This window comes from Erpetoichthys calabaricus, chromosome 4 (assembly GCF_900747795.2).
Source record: "Erpetoichthys calabaricus chromosome 4, fErpCal1.3, whole genome shotgun sequence".
Lineage (NCBI taxonomy): Eukaryota > Metazoa > Chordata > Cladistia > Polypteriformes > Polypteridae > Erpetoichthys > Erpetoichthys calabaricus.
The window spans coordinates 196,634,963-196,656,248 of record NC_041397.2 but is presented as its reverse complement, the minus strand read 5'-3'; the positions used below and the strand labels follow the sequence as shown (position 1 = coordinate 196,656,248).

At 34.2% G+C, this 21,286-nt stretch overlaps 1 long non-coding RNA gene across 6 annotated transcripts in view; it reads left to right on the top strand.

Annotated features, from left to right (window-relative positions):
• LOC114650484 (uncharacterized) overlaps positions 1 to 21,286 on the top strand; it is a 605,078-nt gene that overhangs the window by 188,444 nt on the left and 395,348 nt on the right. The window contains exon 1 of one of the 6 annotated variants that reach the window (XR_007934846.1): positions 2,201 to 2,221. The exons of 4 other annotated variants lie outside the window; for them this stretch is intronic. This is a non-coding gene — a long non-coding RNA (uncharacterized LOC114650484). Of the gene's footprint in view, positions 1 to 2,200; positions 2,222 to 21,286 lie in introns of those variants that run through there. One more of the 6 variants, XR_007934845.1, reaches the window with a different exon arrangement.

Here is a 21,286-nt window from a genome sequence, read left to right as displayed (position 1 = left end):
ATACTTGTTATTTATATAATTTTCAAAATTTACCTGAAACTATTTAAATAGATATCTATTTGTAAAAATCTTACTAAAAAGAAGTTAGTAAGTAGCTTCATTTGGCTAAATGACAGTTTACCCATATGTTTAAAAAAATAATTTATGGCATTCTAAATATATATTATTTTTCATGCTTTAATAATGGTTTATTTCAGCTCTTTGACATATTTATTTTTAAGCGCTTTGATTTTAAAGTTCCACATTTAAGGATAATTCATATGAAAAAAAATCCTGGGAAATTCTGTAATTTATTCAGTATTTGAGTTAGTATATTGCATAATAATGCCATTTGCAATAGTGATTCAGTGGTTACAGTGTTATTTTTTAAGTAAATATGTATCTGTTTAGAGGACTAAAATCTGGAACAAAAATTGAGGTTAAATAATTTTTTATTTTTTGAATTTAAATAAATCTTTGAACTTGATATTTAAAGGCAAGCAAACAAACATTGTTTGTAAATATAATATTGTTTGATGTTTTTTAGAATGGTTATATCTGATGTTTTAAGCGTAATATTTATAGCATTATACTAGAAGTCTTTAGTCTATAGCCTGGATTAAAAAGTGAAGTAGTCTTTTTTAAATATATAAGAAAATATATCTTCAATTTTAAGTTTTACTGAGAAAAAGTTGACTAAATCAATTAAATCAACAAATATAAAAATTAATTTACAGTAGTATCATGCGCAAATAATTTGCATGTTCTTTATTACAAAATTGAAAAAAAAAACCCAAAACTGATCTACTTATTTGGTACATCAAGCCTATTTTAGAACTTTACAGTAAATATTGAAAAATTTGTAAACATGAGAACTATTTTAGATTTTTATGTAATTCAGTTCAAACCATACAGTATTTTTAAATTAATAAGAAGTTGGTTATAAAATTTGCTGTCAACTCATTTCAAACTAAACCTCAACCACTTCAGGCAGGACGAAAACTTCTCTCATTTTCAACTACTTTTCATTTATTAGTTTTATCTTTCAATGAGAGATATAGGTAGATATGTAAACAAATATAAGTATGAATCTGCATTACACATAAATTGCACATTCTTCACTTTTTTAATTGTTAAAAATAATACTGATATATAGTTGAATGCAAAGTAGGACTGTTTTATTTATTAAAAGTCTACTTAAAACTGAGTTTTTTTTATTGTATATGCATTTCTTAGACAAAAATCGTATTTAAATAATAAACATATATTAAAATACCATACAAAGTCCTAATAATACATTTATATTTTAATACCTTTATACTTGACATCACTTACCTGTATCTTATTTCAGCAGTTATACAAAGAAAATTGCATTTGGTGCAAATTTTATCATTGTGAAATGTTCATTTCAGTTTTATGTTTCTGTAATCTAAATTTTAAATGCTGATGAATAAAATCTGTTAATAACAAGTATTAGTTCTAGTTGTCTTACAAGTAAATACCACACTATGTGTTAAATATAAACAGATAAAACAACAAAATATATAATTTTCTCCATTAAAACATTTAAATATCCTTTGAGTTAATGCTTAATATTAAGACCAGCTTTTAGAAATATTACTGTTTCTTAATCTGTGTGCAAATTAAGTATATTTAATTTAAAAAATCCCTTAACAATTATCCATAGAAAGAAAAAAAGAAAATCTTTAAAAAAAAAACAAAAAAAAACAAGACCTTTACAGATATGCAGAGCCAGGTCAATAGTACATTGACATGAAGTTCCAAGCATAATAGAAGTTTTATGTTTGTTTGTTAATCCAGTAAGATGATTAAAAAAGTTAATAAACTGTAATGAAAAGTGCCTGAAAAAAGAGGAGTCATTTGGCCCAGATCACAGTTTTGGGCAGAAAAGTGCTTGCTAAGCTATCTGTTTCACAAATGCAACGACAGGAGGTTCGATATTCATTCGATCGATGAGTGAAAAGGCACAATGGCAAAATCGGACGGACTTCTTTTCAAATACAGATCTTCAATGTCCCCCCACAGTCTGCAGTTGCACGGCTGGTGGTGTGGCAGAGACGGAGCCAGGGTTACATCAAGGCTGTTCTGTGGACCATGCAGACAGTCTAGACCAATGACCTGCTGCATCGCTCCCTTTGAAGAGAAGGCAAGTTCGGTCATGATGAAGAAAAATCAAGGCATACACCCTTTACAATAGGGAGCAGCCCATGGCTGCAAAGAGGTAAGCAGGGGCGAGCTGAGTAGGCATCTGCTTCCATGGTTACAGACCAAGTATGAGGACCCCGCTATTCAAGAGAACTCGTTCTCATGCTCCCTTGTAGGCAATGTCATGCATTTTGAGCAAAGGCAGCTTGAGACGATATCTGCAGAAGACTAGTTCTTTGAGTGTGAAATGAAGCATGAGCACATGGTTGTTTAGAGGGAGAAAAAAATAGTCACATGACTGATGTGAAACCAGGTTGTTGTTTTAGTATAAGTTATTTGTGTAAATGATATTGATGACTTTTATAAGTACAAATATGTGTGAATGTGCATATATACACATATAGGTTGTACACGTATGTATAATTTATAATTTATTGTGTAGTATGCATGTGTGCAGAAATCTCTCCCATTTTTTCAAATAAAATACCAGGTCTTTAGCTATGAGATAGACAGGAATGAACTTTTCTTATTATAAGGCCTGAAGCCTTTTTGTTAAATGTTATTAACTGTTTTTTTTTCTAGGTAAAATACAGAATGACTTTATTATTACCATGACATTATCAACACAGATAAATTCCTAATTTAGAACTTAATGGCTTTCACTAAAATCACTTAAGTATCATAAATGTTTTGATACATGAAAATACAGTTTGAGTTGAGAAATATTGTTATTGTTTCAGCTTTATATATAATTTGCTAAACTTTTATTCTTATTTCTCCCTTTATGTACATTTAAATGTTCATTCTAGCATATACTTATAAATACATTTTTAACCAGTCGGTTTGAAATACTCTGGCAAAACATACAAATACATCAGAAGTGAAGCTCTAAGTGATCCTTAAGCTTTTCTTAATATTTTCCTGTGAAATAAAACCTTATTCTGTATTCTACAGATGTTATTGACTCATGCTAATTTGGAAATTATTAGAAAGCACCACAGAAGTTCGTAATTTGGAGAAATTTTGTGAAGCTAAACAGGTCAAAATAAAAACAAAAATAAAAAAGCACAGTAAAACAGAACAATAATTAGGAAGGAGTATAAGGTGAAACGTGCGGTTTGTGTTACTTTGTATTTTTTACACAATTCATTACTCATCATCAAAAAACTGAAAAGACAAATATAATGATTGTAATTATAATTGTATGTAATTAAATGTTTATACATTTTACTTCTAAATATCCTATACATCTAAATATACAGTATTTGTTTATGGGTTTATAAAAATAATATGCTCTCTTATTAGATTATGACCTAATCAGTAAATTTAATGCCACATTTTCCTTTAGAAACATGAAACAAAATGCTATTGTAATGAAAGGAATTTTCATATCCTATAACACTCATGTTACATACAAAACTGTTACTTAATACTCATTTTTTCTATGTACAATAAACTGCTTATTTGCAACAGACACCAGGAGTTAATTGTACCTTATGAACCAATAAAGGATGCACCCATGATAATGAGGATTATTTTCTATTGCTGTTTTAATTTGTGTAGGAGGTGACTCGTGCCACCCACATAAAATGTATATGTATAATATAATTGGGCTTTGTTTATCTAGCATGCTTTCAATATTTTATAAACAGTAATATCTTAATAATAAAAATACTTTAATATTTTTCAGAAAATTCTTTTAATTAATAGGATCAACCACCGCAGAAATAAATTTAATCAGTTTTTAATTATTTGCACAGTAAAACATTACAATCAGTTATTACTCATTTTCTGCCTTGCCTTTAGTATTATGAAACATACTTAGTTTGGAATTTTATCTAATTTCACTGTGACTTCTATGTATTTAATAAAACAATAAGATATTTCTTATTACACGCTCACAGCAGAAAGCATACATACCAAATATTACTGAAGGCCAATGTTAAAGTTTGGAATCTCCTGCTTACCGTGAAAACACTCTGCTAATAAGCTCTATTAACGGTAGGGGAGCTGTACCCTCAGGGCCTGAAATTAAGCACAAAACAAGAAATACTTAATGCAAGGTAAAGTAAATTTAAAAGCATGTAATATGCAATATGTATGTATGTATAATGTGATAATTATGTAAAAGAGTGGTACTCATTTTTATACTCACTTACAATGTAGTGTCAGCCAAACAGGTCAATATGTAAGTTAGAATAAATTAAAATGTACATTTTTTTCACTGTTATATTTTTCTTGCCAGTAGTTTTTAGCTTTTAGGGCTATTACAGTCGTATTAGAATTAAACATATTCACATTATTTCTTTGAGTCTTTGCTTTATTTTTTGATACCTATATCCTCACATTTTGCAGCTATATTGAATGAATTATAGCTCAAAGTGGACTGGACAGTATTCACTTATCTGCTCCTTCTAAACTGTTGTATGTCTCTGTAACTGTTTATCAGAATGTTTTGAAGGATTTTATCTCAATGTTTATATAATAGCTTATTTATCTTTTTTATAAACTTGAACTTTGAAGATATAACATTTTTGTGGCTGCTTGAAGAATTGTAGCCTTGTAAATAGGGGTAGCATATGTTGGCATCAAATATCTGTTATTGCAGGAACAAAGCTCAACTTCAATATGAATACAAAAGAAATGTCCTGACTTGAACTTTCCTGTTTGGCATAAAATTTATGAACAAAACACCTCCCTGCAGGCTATTCTTAACAAAATAAAATTGTTGACTCAAGCGCTCGCTTTTAACAATGACACCCTTTGTAGAGTTGTCAGCCTCAAGGGAAAAAAACAAATCACCTTCCCAGGCACCCTTCAAACTGTGAAATCATCCTTTGGTCACATAAAATCTAAAACTGGCACTAAGAAAGAGGATTGTCTTACTATGTATTTATGTTTTGCTTAGTTTTGTTTTAAATGTTTAGTAACCTTTTGCAAATCTAAAATTATATAAACAGTGCGTACAAATTTTGTAAAGATTTTTTCAGTGTTTTGGTCTTCATTCTATTAGATGTCACACCTACAATATGAATGTTTTAACAGTAACATGATTTTGGGCTGGAGTATATCTGCCCAGCATTAAAACAACTCACAAATTTGAACTTTTATCTATCCATCTGTTCCCAAATATGCTTAATCAAATGACAATTCTGTTACAATAATTGAATAGGAATTTGATTATAATTGTACCTTCTGTTTTTGCAATTAACTTTGCAAAGGTTAGCATCCTCTACTTATTAGCTGTATCTGAGTAATTGATAGGCCAAGATGAAAAAGGCATCATGTCTAAATGATGCCCCTGCAGGAGACATGCTAATGTGTTCTATCCTTTAAGAAGAGTTGTGTATCATAGAAGAACTGCTGATGGATTGCAGCTGTACTGTGTTTGAATAGTATTCTGAAGAGGATATCAAGGGTTTCCTTGTACATGTAGGAGTGTGCTCAGCCTTACCTTTTTTCCTGCTAGGTATACAGTTTTAGAAATTTTTACCTTTCAGATTTCCATGGTCTTAATTTGCCAATAGATTTTTAAAATCTCCCAACTAGCACCTACTTATACTTAAAGCTGCCTTCCAGTCAGTGCGGCTAAAGAGCATTACTGGTATGATCAGTTTATGGGCTCGTGTGTCACTTCACTTACACACACTTTTCAGTTTCCCCAGCAATAAAAGCATAACAAACCAAACATGAAACAAAAGCTTTAAAACTTACCAGATATTACCATTTAGATGCCAAGAGTGTGTTTCATTCTTTTACTTTGTGCGAATTAACCTATTACTCCTGCAATGTGATTACTATTATTCAGGTTTTTGAATGTTAAAGTTGTAACTGAACTTTCGCAATGGTTTGAAAACTCATGCTTCTCTTATTTGCAGGTTTTGTTTTTCTAAGCATTTTGACTTATGTTTAGATGCTTCTTTATGCCTCTGAAAAATTTAATTATTTTGCACATTTATAGCACACTTTTGTGCAACTGATAGAATCACATACGTTTACTTCTGTCTTACCTTTCTCAGACATTAGTCATTGTCTGGCAAACTCTTCCCTAGATGGTACTTGGTCAGCATCAGTGTTATTATGTGTTTTGTGGAGCTCTGTGAATTTACATGTCATCAGTCAGTCAGTCATTGTCCAACCTGCTTTATCCTAACACAGGGTCACGGGGGGTCTGCTGGAGCCAATCCCAGCCAACACAGGGCGCAAGGCAGGAACAAATCCTGGGCAGGGTGCCAGCCCATCGCAGGACACACACACACACACACACACACACCCACACACTAGGGACAATTTAGGATCGCCAGTGCACCTAACATGCATGTCTTTGGACTGTGGGTGGAAACCGGAGCACCTGGAGGAAACCCACACAGACACGAAGAGAACATGCAAACTCCATGCAGGGAGGACCTGGGAAGTGAACCCAGGTCTCCTTACTGTGAGGCAGCAGCGCTACCACTGCGCCATCGTGCCGCCCGATTTACATGTCCACAGTGAAACTTTTTTGAACTCCGTCAACTGCTCCTATGCTATCTGCTAGCTCTCATCTCCAATCTGTTCCTCAATCAACATTTAGTTTTTCTCCTCAAAATTTTTCTGGATAGATCAAACAGAAAACATTATGCCGTTTTGCTCAAAGTCTTGAAATCTGGTGGAAAATTCCATTTCAGGTTCTTAAATATACTGAATGGTGTCATCAGTGTTGACGGGCTGATGTGATGACAACACTCTCAAGTGAATGAAATGACCAAAGCTTCCAGCTTAAATATCTCAGCAGAATATTAATTTTCATGCATTAAGTAAACTAACAAAGTTTGATCTCTATATTGTAAATGCAGACTGAATGTGTTGTGATGACCTGTAATGTCAGTCAAAAACAAACGTTTTACTAGCCATCATTTATCTTCGAGTTCCAGGTAGTTCAAACCCTCCTCTTATAATTTACACAGATAACATCTAACCTCTCAACAGACTGCTTCAAAACCTTCCCGCCACTGAGCCATCTTACAGAGCAGCAGAGAGACTAATCCTTAACACTGTCCATCTCCTCCCGTAGCAACTGAAACTGTTGGTGGGTTGATGATGACTGAGCGATAAGAAAGTTAACAATTCTAATGACTATGCCCATGACAGTGGTCAAGTCAGGCTTTGATATTTTGGCACAGATTTACCTGGTGAATAATGCAATGAATCTTCATTAATGGATGGTCAATCTGATTTTTCATTCAAATTTACAAACTACCTCTGCTTCCCCACTATAGCAGGGTCACTGTCTGTTGTAATGGTGAATATTTTCTTCATGACTATTGTTTGTCTTTCAAACTGGTCAGTAAAAGCTACCGACACATCTTTTATCCTTTTGTAGTGCCTTATACAGTATAGTCCTAAGGCAGCTAAGCTCCTTTCCTATACTGATTCTGCCTCAGTATCTTGCAGCAACAGGTAGACATGAAATATCATTGATATTCACACTTTCTTCCACAGCCACACTGAACACTGGTGCATCTGTTACTGTAACTTACTGCTGGAAATGGATGTTTTCTGTTTTTTCGGAAAAATCGGCTTTTTTATAGTACTTTGCTGAAACAGGAAATTCTTTAATTTTGGGTGATTTTGTTTCTTTGGCAATCTCTGCACTGCTTAGAAAGGTTTCTTTCAAGTACTCTCTCTCTGTAAACAGTGTTCCATATTTGACAACACATTCTGAGAGTTTATTGCTGCTTTCTACAGCCTGAGTTTTACCTTTGCATAGGATTTTGAACACAATGCTATTGGTCCCCTGATAAATTACTCTCTTTCTGCCTCATCCTTGAATTGTTTCCTCATGTTTTGTTTCAAAGTAACACTGTACACTTGATGTTCATCACACAACATTTTCACAAACAGTGTACATACAGTTCAATCCCCTCTCTCAAGAAAAATGAACTCCTTTGCCCATCTGGGTTGAAATAGATGACTACTATACTTGCCTGCCATCATATTAATACAAGGCCATGTCAATTAGATGTTTGTAGTAATGGTTGCTGCTGCTAGGGTGTGTGTGGCTGCAGAGTGCAGAATATTACCCTTAAGCATTATTTTTTTTTATTTACTGACAATCTTTTTTTTTAAATTTATGTAATAAACTTTAAAGACATGATAAACTAGATAATATTTAACAAACTTTGCTACAGTTAAATTTTAATGAGAAATAAAAAATAATTTTGTAGTCGTGTGACTATCAATCTTCCAAGTTCCACTGAAAATGGCATTGCGAACCGACGAGGCATGCTGACCTCTATTCTACACAATGCACATAATTCAGAAATTCAGTGTGTATTAAATGGCACATGAAATATATGACAATCTGTTTCTTGTTCAGTTCTTTTTATTATTTTTGGAATAATTCAGTAAATTAAAATGGTCCTTATGATAATTAAAGTAGCATCACAGTAGAACTACTTGCTATTAACCTATGAAATTGGGTGAATATAAGCACCTAAACTGGATTCAGTCTGAAAAATATATGCACACAGATTATACCATGGTATATATACTATAACCTTAATAATTTTTAATTATATTTTTGATAAACATTTCTGGATGACTCCTATTGTATAAGTTAGATTAAACCATCAAAAAAAAGTTGTTCAAGGCATGAGCTTCTTTGAAATCAGTAGTACAATAAGAAGAATATATAAGATGGAAATGTCTAGTTTTCCATTACACAAATAATGGTACAATTATAAACTATGGTGTAATTGTGGGATGATTTCAATTTTAGAATGCAATACCAATAATTTTAATTAACTTTCTACCAGAATGGTTTGTACAAGCTAAATGTTTGTTGTGAATAATTTTCCCTTTTTTGTAGACGTCTCATGAAATTTACTTGTATGTATATTGTATCAATAGTGAATTTCACTCACTTTTTCTAACACTAAAAGGTAACATTTTTATTCCGTTCAGTGGTTGGAAGTGAATAAGTGGTTATTAGGCAACACTCCTTCTGAGCTTTTATTTAATTTTCAGGCTTTAGTATTTAAATGAATAATGACCACTGTGCACTTATATTCCAAGACCAGACTTACCACCCACTCACAGCACTAACTCCATATATTCCTTTCACTAAGATATACCACTTAGGCCAAAAACAGCATGATTCCTTCCTGAGAGGACAACAGCAAATGGACCACGCCTTAATTGTTCTTATACTTCATGGCTTCTTTTCCTCTATATTGAACAACCTTTCAAAATGCCATACTGGGCAATGTCATTAATTAATACTACATCTGTACCAAAATATGAAGTATTCCATTTAAAATAGCCACTTCTACCTTTGCTTTAAACCTACATACAGTGGATATAAAGTAAAACCTTGCTTATCTGTCAGGGGTTGGGACCAAGGCCGTGACAGATAGCAGAAAAGACAGGTAACAGAACAGCTACTTTAAAATGATATACTGTAGAATAGCAAATAGTCAAATATATTTACAAAACAAAATATAGTATTAACAAAATTAATTTATATAATATTGTAACAACCAGCGTAATAAGGAAACATAACTCGGAGGCACTGGAGTTTTCTACATTTTACTTGGAGTATTCATTCCGTAACAAACGGTGCCCAGTCTTATACTCCATTATCTGGGTTATGGAGCACACCTCCAAAATAATAAAAGAAAGCTTTCCCTACTAATCAGTTTATCTCCTGCCACTCATGTTCCTTTTTTCTCTATACCGCACACACTCCTGCGTATTGTCTCCTGAAAACTTTCTTCAGCTGCACCTTCTTTTTATCTCCTAACTTCTCTTGTCACTCATCTTGTAACAGATGTGTCTGTCCCTTACAGAACAGAACCCCTTCATCCAGTCTCATTATTTACAGCATTCATTACACACTTTCTGCACCCCAACAGTGCATCACAAGCTGCCTGCACATCACAATATATTAACAAAATTTACTATAACAGAATATAAAAAGAAAATTACAATACAGGAGAACATTACCATTACTGTCAGTGGTTTCCATTTTCAACACATTTTTCAATTTTGTTGGCATCATGCTTTATATCGTTTGCTGTTGTTCTTCCTACTCTGTAAATGGAAGCAATACTTGAAACACTTTTGCCGTTTTGTAAACATTTAATAATTTCAGTTTTTTGCAACAATTCCAACACCACTCACTTAGTTTATCACCCATAACAATTTATGGTAAATTAATTATAATAAAAGAGAAAATATATGAAATGCTGTTAAAACTGAAGGTATGTAAATAACACTGTGATTTCAATATACGGCCTGACATATGGACACAAGATTTTACTGTACTCTATTCTGAAACTTAATCTATTTCAGGGTTGTTGTAGTTCCCAGTTTCAGCAATTATTGAAAATCATCAGATGATTCATCATAGCTGGGGCTGGAGGGAAGCTGTCTGCAAATTTGTTACAGGCTTTGTAGGGATAGATGCTTGGGTATCAGTAACCAACCCAGCAGGGAAAGTGAGTTCCACTCTTCAGTCTTCAGAAGGATTCAAGAAAGAGAGCATAGACTTTCTGCAAAAAAGGACATATTACATGTGCCACAAGGCTCTTATTGCTTGTTTTGATCTTGGTGATTCTAGAGAGCATAACAGTGGAAAGTAATGGAGATCAATTATAGTGACAGTGTGCAGGATAACACTGTTTTACCGTTGAAGTATAGTGCCTCTGCATTCCAGGTTCTTAATTAACATTATGAAATTGCCCCTTTTGCATTACACACACAAAATCTTACAGCAACTGTCTCATGAAAAGTGGGTCCTGAGTGATGCTGGCCAGAAACGTGCTATAATTTTTGTTTTAAGATTGTGTATTCATTTATGGTACAGTTTGTCTACTGAAAATATGCATATACTAATTGCCTCCATGTGGCTAATTTATTGTATATATTATAGTACCAGAATAAGACTTAAGTGTTTGGCCAGCACTGGAGCACAAGTTCCTGTGATTACCGTGGAATATTTCACACAGTTTTTATGAGCCTAACTCTATAATAAATTAAGTAGGTGTAACATGTATTGGCAGGGGTGGTGATGGAGAAACAAAGCAGAAGAAGATGAAAAGAACTGAAGGCAACATTGGGAATATAATGTTAATGGTTAACAAAATATCATAATAATTGAACCTTTTTTAAATTTACCTTTTATTAGAAATCAAAAAAGGAGTGGAAGGTCAATTTGAATAATATCAAAGTAAACAAAACACAGTATGGAATAGATGTTGGTAGATTTTTAATCTTATGGCTTGTCATATTCCTTGAAATGATTTGTAAGCCTTCTGTTTTGCCCATGTACAATTCAAAACACCTTTGGTAAGAAATCCAGTAAAATTGTTTTCATACTGGCAGAAGGTCATATTTTAAAATTACATTTTTATACAGATATCAGATATGCCTGTTTTGGTTGTGACATAAGTGCATATGATGCAGAAGCTCATGTTCAAATATGGAGTTAGACTGTAGGAGATCATGGATGGGTTTGGGAAAAAATACTGTGGAAAGATGAATATATATGTTCAATGACCTTCTGAGGCATCCATTTCTCTCACAGGTTGTACCAACTATATGATTACCCTTATAGTTTAACAGAACGCAACTTCAACATGTATCCATGAACCAGAAAACATTCTGAAAATATATTTGGGCAGTGCACAGCCACAGAAGCACATGAATATCGGAATAAAATGTCAGCATATGAATGGAACCTAGTGCCATGCTGACAAATTAGAAGAAGTGGATCAAGCAGCATAGGCTGTAGGACACCTTTGGAAAAAGGCTATACTGTACAGTCCTGGATTCACTACATAAACAACTATCTGCATGCAGCCAGAGAGGAAGGGGAATATACAGAAAAGCATGAATTAACTGTAGGTTCAACATGACTCTTTGGGTGCTTTGGATAAATTGTTTTAAACAATGCCTAAGTCAGCAGTAGGGTCAAAGAGAAGAAATTCAGCCTGAGATTCAGATTCAGCAGTAAGAAGAAGCGTGTTTGTAATTTTAAGTGCTGTAGTGAGAGTGATATTCAAATTACAAAAGGCTGTTATTATTTAGATAATGAATAAGCTGAATGGAAAAAATGAGCTGCAGAGTTTTAAGAATGGAAAAAATGATTAATAAAGGAGAAAAAAGATTAAAAATTGGTAGGTTAAAAAAGCTGACTAATTCAGGGAATGTATATACTGCCAATATGCTGGTCAACAGGGGTCTATTAGGTACGAAACAATTTATTAGATAATAAAGGCAAAAATAAATGAAAAAATAATCAAAACACACTTTATTCAATTTATTTTGGCTTTATCATGCTACCATTAGTAGATTCCACTCTATGCCACTTGTGTATTTCCCTTGATGTACCCATTCTTTTTGATGATTGATCCTCTAAAATCAAGAGATTCCAGTCAAAAAATTACTTCAAAAAAGGCTTGAAGTTGTACTACTTTTAGTACCACGGTTATTCATAAAAGTGCCTTCTGGAAATAGTTTTACAACCTTTGTGTTAAATCAATACACAATTCTTTTTTCTCTTGGCAGCATTCTGGCCTGACAATATCTTAATTGTCCTTGATTTGCAGTACTTTATTTTCACAATTCTTCACATCTCTGTATTAATTTTAGTTGCTTAGTTGTTTAATATTTTTAAAATGTTTATGTGAGCCTTCTGGAGAAAGTATGTTAATTGAAAGTGTGAAGTAACCACACATGGATTTGAAATGAACTCTTCAAAAATTGCTAATTTTACGTTTTGACTAGAAAAAAATGCTGTTTTATACAGTATACCAATGTTATTATAGTTTTGCTTTTTATATTAGTTTTTGTTTCTATATTAATTCTGATCTTATTTGGAAATTCAGTTTAGTTTTAGTTTTCCTTCACCATGTATTTTTACTTTTAATTTAGTTTTTATTTCACAAATGCATTACTATTTTATTTTTATATATATTACTTTTAGTTTTAGTAATTATGATTCAAGAGCTACTATGGGCATAGGAAAAACAGGGCTCTTAGGCTTGAATTAGTGTAGTGTGCAGACCCCACCTAGCTGTATTGAGGGAAACAAAGAAAAACAAGCATGTGGTGTCAAGGTTAGGGGGTTGTGAGACTTGAGTAAGAGCAGGTAATAGGAGTATGGACAGCCACAAAATGACAGAAACAGCAGCAGAGATTAGGAGCAATATGTATATTTTCTAAACTAGCTTATGCAGAGCAGGATCACAAGAAACCTGGAGCCTATCCCAGCAGCTTTGGATGCAAGGCAGGAAAAATCCCTGGAAAGGGTGCCAGTCTATTGCAGCAATATATTTATATATATATATATATATATATGGTTGAAATAGTTTTACTGTCAAATAATGCAAAGAGTACGCGACACGTGTTTTGCCCTAATTCTGGGCTCATCAGGCGTACACACTCACTGCATCCCCTCTCGGGAATCGAACCTCGAATGTCAGCGCCAGAGGCGAAGCCCCTAACGCTGCGCTACGCCGTGTGGTTCGTTTATTTGACAGCATGTAGAACGGGGTAATTACATTCATGGCATTCGTAGTCTGAATCACAATCTGATTGTATGGGTGGTTACCTACCAGGTAACGCTTGTGGTTGGTCAGCAAGTCGGCTAACATCCGACATTCAGTTGCAACATTCAGTTGCGAGAAGCAGATCATAGAATGGTTGAAATAGTTTTACTGTCAAATAATGCAAAGAGTACACGATACGTGTTTCGCCCTAATTCTGGGCTCATCAGGCGTACACACTCACTGCATCCTAAAATCCAATGTCTGTCTGTCTGCTTTTTCACAAGAGAACTACTTAATGGATTTAGATCTTTTTTTTTTTTCTGTAATTTGCTTGAACATTCCGGTTTATTTTACGACTTCCCTAAGTATCATAGTTTGCTTGCGATACCGATTTATTTGGACGAATCTGACTGAGAGGCCACGGGCCGGGGTCTGATACCTGTTTGTTGAACAGACATTATCATCTACAGATTGTTAAGGAATAATGTTTGACTTTTTTGGTGAGAGAGATCAGAGCTATGTGTGTTTCAGAGGGTAGCTGCTGATTGCCAGAGACATCACGGCCACTTGCTTTTTAGATTTTAAAAGTTTGTCCTGTTTCACTCCTACGTGGGCAGAGTCGCGGGGGACAGCTACTATGCAATACAGTATGTATGACATGGCTGATAAGAACAAAGAGTATGGTATGTAAAACTAAAAAAAGATAAATTAATAAATGCAGAATAAATACAAAAACACAACAGTAGATTTAGTTTTTCACCAGTTGGCAGACTTTCTTCATTTACCTACCGTGTAGTTCAGTAGAGACATTGCCAACTCAGGAATTTTACAAGATTTGTATTGCTTCGTTGTTAAATGACTTTTTCAAAGCAAAAGTGATTGGTCAGCAACAATATGCTGATCTTGTATGTTGACTTAGTTTCTTTATCCGTGCCCTTTTATTTGTCAAAATGATTTCTCCTGTGCAATGTGGCATGTGAATTATTGTCAACAAAACACAGATACCTGAGAAATAAACTGAAACGTTAGTCACTCGTGAGTTTTTATGTCCATGCTGTAAAGCTTTTGTTAACCAGAACATTCTTTCTTCAGGTATTTGAATTATATCTTGATATACAAGAGGCACAAAGAAATGTGGCAGCTCATTATAACGGACATCAGACTCATATAGCCTGGAATTTGGCTTAGTGTGTGCTGCTCTAATAGTGGCTGTGTACATACCGTATCTTGGGCTCAATCAGAATTACAGCTAACATGCCATCATTTATTAACAGATTGAAATTTTGTAAGGAATTATCTGTATCTAATACTTCTCCGTTGAGCCCCAGAGATCCAGTGAACGGCTTCTTTGAAAGTTGACGAGCACTTTCATCTTGGTATGCTTCACTAACACTTGGACAGAATTTATCCTGCTGTCACCATCAGCTCCTGAAAACTGTCACTATTATTATACAGTAAACCAGATTCTTTGTCACACACTTTATGCGGTTGTGTTCAGTTTGCTCTGTCACGCAAATGCTGTGTGAGCACCCGCCCTCCATCACCATCTGCTGTTCACTGGATTAATATATGTGGGCGGCTCATGGTCAATGACTTTCTATTTTAGGGTTAAACGTTACAAGGGTTAAAGACTAACTGCAGGAAAATTTATTCAAAAACCAAATATGAAATTCTTATTAATATATTTTGATTAATTTTGGGACCCATACAGCCCTGTAGGTTAGCCCTTGCATAAGTCCGGATGTTACAAAAACTACTAATATTTTTAGTAAATTATTTTATTTTAGTTAGTCATTTCAGCTACTTTAATAGTTCTCTTTAGTTTTAGATTTAATTTTGGTTTTGTTAATTTTATTTCAGTTTCCGAAAATGTTTATTAGTAGTTTCAGTTTTGATTTAAGTTTTCGTTAACTATAATAACTGTGCAGTGTGCATAGTATAACAGAATATAGAAGTTATAACAATAAAAAAACAAAAGTAGCTCAAGCCTTACTGCCGTCAAGTTCTGCATTTCACAATTATTATTATAACATGTATTTTGTGCAATACAGAAAATGGTAATATAAATAGTTATATAAATTCAAATGTTAAAAAAAAAAAAACGCAATCATTTAGGATTTGTTGGCTATATGCTCTTTATTTGTATATGAGTATTCAAATTTACCTATATCAAGTTGAAGCCTGGATTTAAAAGATGGAATTCTACTCCAGCCATTCAGCTGGACTGCCTTCATTATGTTGTGTCCATGTCAGTCATACCGGACTTCAGTCCCTTCACTCTCAGTCACCAGAAATCTAGTGCCTTCCATAAGCTTGTGTGATCATTTCTCTAGTGTAATAGTCTGGGAAACAATGATTGCGAACAATACAATTTCTTATTATCAGCAATGAAGTACACAGTTAAGCTTATGTGTGGCTCCAAAGTATAGGTAGACAACAGGTTGCAGTTGTCGTAGAGAAATACCCAGGTTTATGCAGCTGTATGTCTACTGTATGACAGCATTCTTGGCACAGTTTCGGGATCCCATACTGAAGTATTTTCTCCCTGGCATGTTATGCGTTGAATCCAATGTTTTTGTCATCACCTTAAATCCATGTTTGAACTGCAGTGATGTACGTTTATAAATGTGCACTATTGAATATGTTAATTTATTCCACTATTTGCAAAATGGTATACGTACAGGCGCATGGTAATGCCTTTTCTAATGTAAGCATTGGTCTAACCCACAGTCCTTCATTGCATTCCACTGTCTCTGCTGGCGGAGGGCCTCTTGCCTGAAGATAACAAAACTAATCATAACTGTCTTGAATATTTATGGATATGTTTTGTTTTGAGGTGATAAAACAGGTTGCTAGTATTTCCTCCACCACCAGCAACCACAGTAGCTCAACATACTTTGTATAGCATTGTCTTTTGTTCTATGTTTGGATACAACCCACTTCAGACTACCGATGAAGCCCCTTTTTTTGGCACAAGTTGTTCTTCAGCTTGTCCCATCTCAGTCCCTTTATCCTATAACCCTATAACTTCCCTGATCTTCAAAGTCGTTAAAGTGGACTTTTCTATAATATACAAATAACTGTGCTTGTATGTTACACTAGCATGTTTTTTGCCTAACTTGCCATAAATTTACTGCATCTTGCCTGTTTTCTTAGTACACAGTTTGCACTAGGCTAGACTATAATCTTTAGCTTATTGTGCTGTTTTTTTCATTAAACATAATTTACATGTAAAATAAAATATATTTGTAAGTTTAAAGGATGATTTCTTTGATACCAAGGTAATGGACCAAGGTAAACATGAGGTACTTGATGGAGTGTTTTATATAATACAGCCTCAAAATCACAGTAGCTATCTATGCAATCTTTTTTTATTTAAGGAATGCTTTTATAACGTAGCACCATGTTGTTAAGTTATGTTGACCAATGAGGCTCTGTTAACGAAGATTAACATTAGTGATATTATTTGCATTAAGGGCATAAGTTCCAGTATGAAACCATGAATAATCCTTGAAGAATAACAAATGTAATCTATACTAATAAAAGGCAAAGCCCTCACTGACTGACTGACTGACTCATCACTAATTCTCCAACTTCCCGTGTAGGTAGAAGGCTGAAATTTGGCAGGCTCATTCCTTACAGCTTACTTACAAAAGTTAGGCAGGTTTCATTTCGAAATTCTATGCGTAATGGTCATAACTGGAACCTGTTTGACTGACTCAGTCATCACTAATTCTCCAACTTCCCGTGTAGGTAGAAGGCTGAAATTTGGCAGGCTCATTCCTTACAGCTTACTTACAAAAGTTATGCAGGTTTCATTTCGAAATTCTATGCATAATGGTCATAACTGGAACCTGTTTGACTGACTCACTCATCACTAATTCTCCAACTTCCCGTGTAGGTAGAAGGCTGAAATATGGCAGGCTCATTCCTTACAGCTTACTTACAAAAGTTAGGCAGGTTTCATTTCGAAATTCTACGCGTAATGGTCATAACTGGAACCTGTTTTTTGTCCATATACTCTAATGGAGGAGGCGGAGTCACGTATTGCGTCATCACGTATTACACCTCCTACGTAATCACGTGAACTGAAAACGAGGAAGAGATTTACAGCACAAGTTAAACACGGGAACGAAGGTAAATGACGTTAATTGTTGAGTGTCTTTTAATACTGTGTAATTGTTGAGTGTCTTTTAATACTGTGTAAGCATACATATTAACACATGTGCAATTAAACGTGTGCATTTACGGGGTGATTTCTCAGGCTTAAAAGCTCGCCTTTTATTAAAAAGGTAAATGCAAACTCTTTTCATTCTGAAGGGCACAAACCACGTTAGATTTCAGCCGTTAAACGCGCAAAAATGTCACTACACCAGATAAATAAGCGCAACATATTATCAGTTGTATTGTATGCTTACAATACATATAGAAATGTGTTAATCGTTAACTAATATTATGGGATGGTGTTTTTCGACTCGCGCCTTGATTTAAACGATTGCATGTCTTGGTGGGTTTGCGTAGCTTATTGTGAATATCTTTACACCTCTTTTTAAGACTTAATTTTAAAAGGTTTTCTTTTCTTCTTAATTAAAATTTAAAAGCAATACTTCACCGCTACGAAGCCCCTCTAGCGCTGACGTCCGAGGTTCGATTACCGTAAGCGAGTACAGTGAGTGTGTGCGCCTGATGAGCCAAGATTAAGGGGGAAAGACGTGTCGCCTACTCTTTGCATTATTTGACAGTAAACTATTTTCATCCATTCTATGATCTGCTTCTCACAACTGAAGGCACCGTGGCTGATGTTACCTGACTTGCTGGCCAACCATAAGCGTTACCTGGTAGGTAACCACCCACTCACTTCACTCCCTTACGGGAATCGAACCTCGGACGTCAGCGCTAGAGGCGAAGCCCCTAAAATTGTGCCACGGCGTGTGGTTTGTTTATTTATCTATCTATCTATCTATTTGACAGCATGTAGATCGGGGTAATTACATTCACGGCATTCGTAGTCTGATTCACAATCTGATTGTATGGGTGGTTACCTACCAGGTAACGCTTATGGTTAGCCAGCAAGTCAGCTCGAAGTGATCACTCGAGTGAAGGCAGCTTCACAAAAAAACAGATCCTTAACAAACTGTTACTGGTATATTTTCCGTCAATTTTAAAAGGTTTTCTTTTCTTCTTAATAAAAATTTAAAAGCAGTACTTCGCTGGTGCGAAGCGCGGGGATTTGAGCGACTGACGCATACAGACATATTCATGAGTGCAGGTACTTCAGAAAGAAAGCACCGTGTAAACCTAAACTTTAAATTAAGTTCATAGACCTACAAAAGGTTGCCATTGATTTGAGGCAAGATTGCTTTTCTCATGTACAACTATACGTTGCATTCTTAACAGTAAGCTTGCACAGCTTGGTCATATTACAACCTGAGTGCTGAACTGACAACGTCGTATACAAACAGAACTATAACAATTGTAATAAACAAACAAAAAAAAAAGTGAAGAACCCTTGGATCTAATAAAATGGCTCCTTCCTTGGCGAAGCAAGGAAAAAGGAAGACCTTATATGGCGTTCGTTTATAAAACAGCGGAAAAGCTGTGTTAAGGCTGCTTCACAAAAAACAGATCCTTAACAAATTTCTATTGGGATATTTTCCCTCAATTTAAAAAGCTTTTCTTCTTAATAAAAATTTAAAAGCAGTACTTCGCGGGGATTGTTATATATATATATATATATATATATATATATATATATATATATATATATAGAGAGAGAGAGATATATGTATATAGAGATATAGATATATATAGATATGTATATATAGATATATATATGTATATAGAGATATATATATATATATCTATATATCTATATATATCTATGTATGTATGTCTATAAATATATATATATATATATATATATATATATATGTAAGCTTATAAGTACTGCCTTACTTCTCTTTAAGAAAGGAAGATGTAATGATACTTGATTTAAACGATTCCATGTCTTGGTGGGTTTGCGTAGCTTATTGTCAATATCTTTACACCTGTTTTTAAGACTTATTGACTGAAACGGGCTTTCACAAAAGAAGTTAGGGCTTTGCTACAGGATACACCCTCCACAAGTTAAGCAAGTAAAAATAAAAGTGTATATTTCTGTTTTATTTAAACCTTTTAAGTTTGTATGCATAGCCCCATTTGGCTGTTTTAGTTTTTTTTTTCTTTCTTCAGTAATATTAAATCTCCTTAAAGAAAAAGAACATATGCGTTTTACTTTTTTTGTATCTCTTTAGTAATATTTTAGTGTAAAAGGATAACCAGTATTTAAACCTTTTATGTTACTTTATAAAGTTATTTTACACAATGTTGAAAAATTAATAAGAAAGCTACATATTTTGGCAGCTGCTGCTTTAATTTTCAATGAAATGAAAAAAGCTCTCCAAAAGAAAACCTCAATGAAGAAGAAACAGTTTGCACTATCTAAAAAGGAGAAACCCTCATTTATAAAGGTTTGCTGCAGATGACTTGACTGAAAATAAATTAATACTTCCTATGTGTATAATACATATTTATCTATTTTATTATGCCTTTATTCCAGCAACTTGCAACATCTGAGGTACAATTTGTTACATTACTTTTGTTTTTTGCAGCACAGGCAGGTGAAGTGACTTCCTCAGGGTCACACAGTGGTGTCAGTACCAGGATTTGAACTGACAAGCTCCGGGTTTGCTGAAATATTACTGAAGACAGAAAAAAAACGAAAACGGGCAAATAGGGCTATGCATACAAATGTCCATCCATCCATTATCCAACCCGCTATATCCTAAATACAGGAGCCAATAAGTAGATATGTATATATACAGTATGTATATATATATATATATATATATATATATATATATATATATATATATATATATATATTTGCAGTTGGAGATCCACGAAGGGAGAAAAAACGAATCACGTATCATAAAATAGTTTTATTCCTGAGCTTTCAACCCCTATCAGGGGTCTTCATCAGAGGATAATGCTTAGACTTACAAGAATCAAAGGCAATATATAGCAACACATTCAGTATGGGGATGGGGGGGGTGGGTGGAGGTGACTAAGTCAGTATGATCAAGGGGGGGGGGGTTGTATAGTTATATGTGAATGTATGTATGTATGTATATATGTATGTCTTTATTTATATGTATATATATATATGTAGATATGTAAATTTGTATATGTATATATATGTATATGTGGATGTGTATATGTATATACAGTAATCCCTCCTCCATCGCGGGGGTTGCGTTCCAGAGCCACCCGCGAAATAAGAAAATCCGCGAAGTAGAAACCATATGTTTATATGGTTATTTTTATATTGTCATGCTTGGGTCACAGATTTGCGCAGAAACACAGGAGGTTGTAGAGAGACAGGAACGTTATTCAAACACTACAAACAAGCATTTGTCTCTTTTTCAAAAGTTTAAACTGTGCTCCATGACAAGACAGACATGACAGTTCCGTCTCACAATTAAAAGGATGCAAACATATCTTCCTCTTCAAAGGAGTGCGCGTCAGGAGCAAAGCCTGTCAGAAAGAGATAGGAAAGCAAACAAATC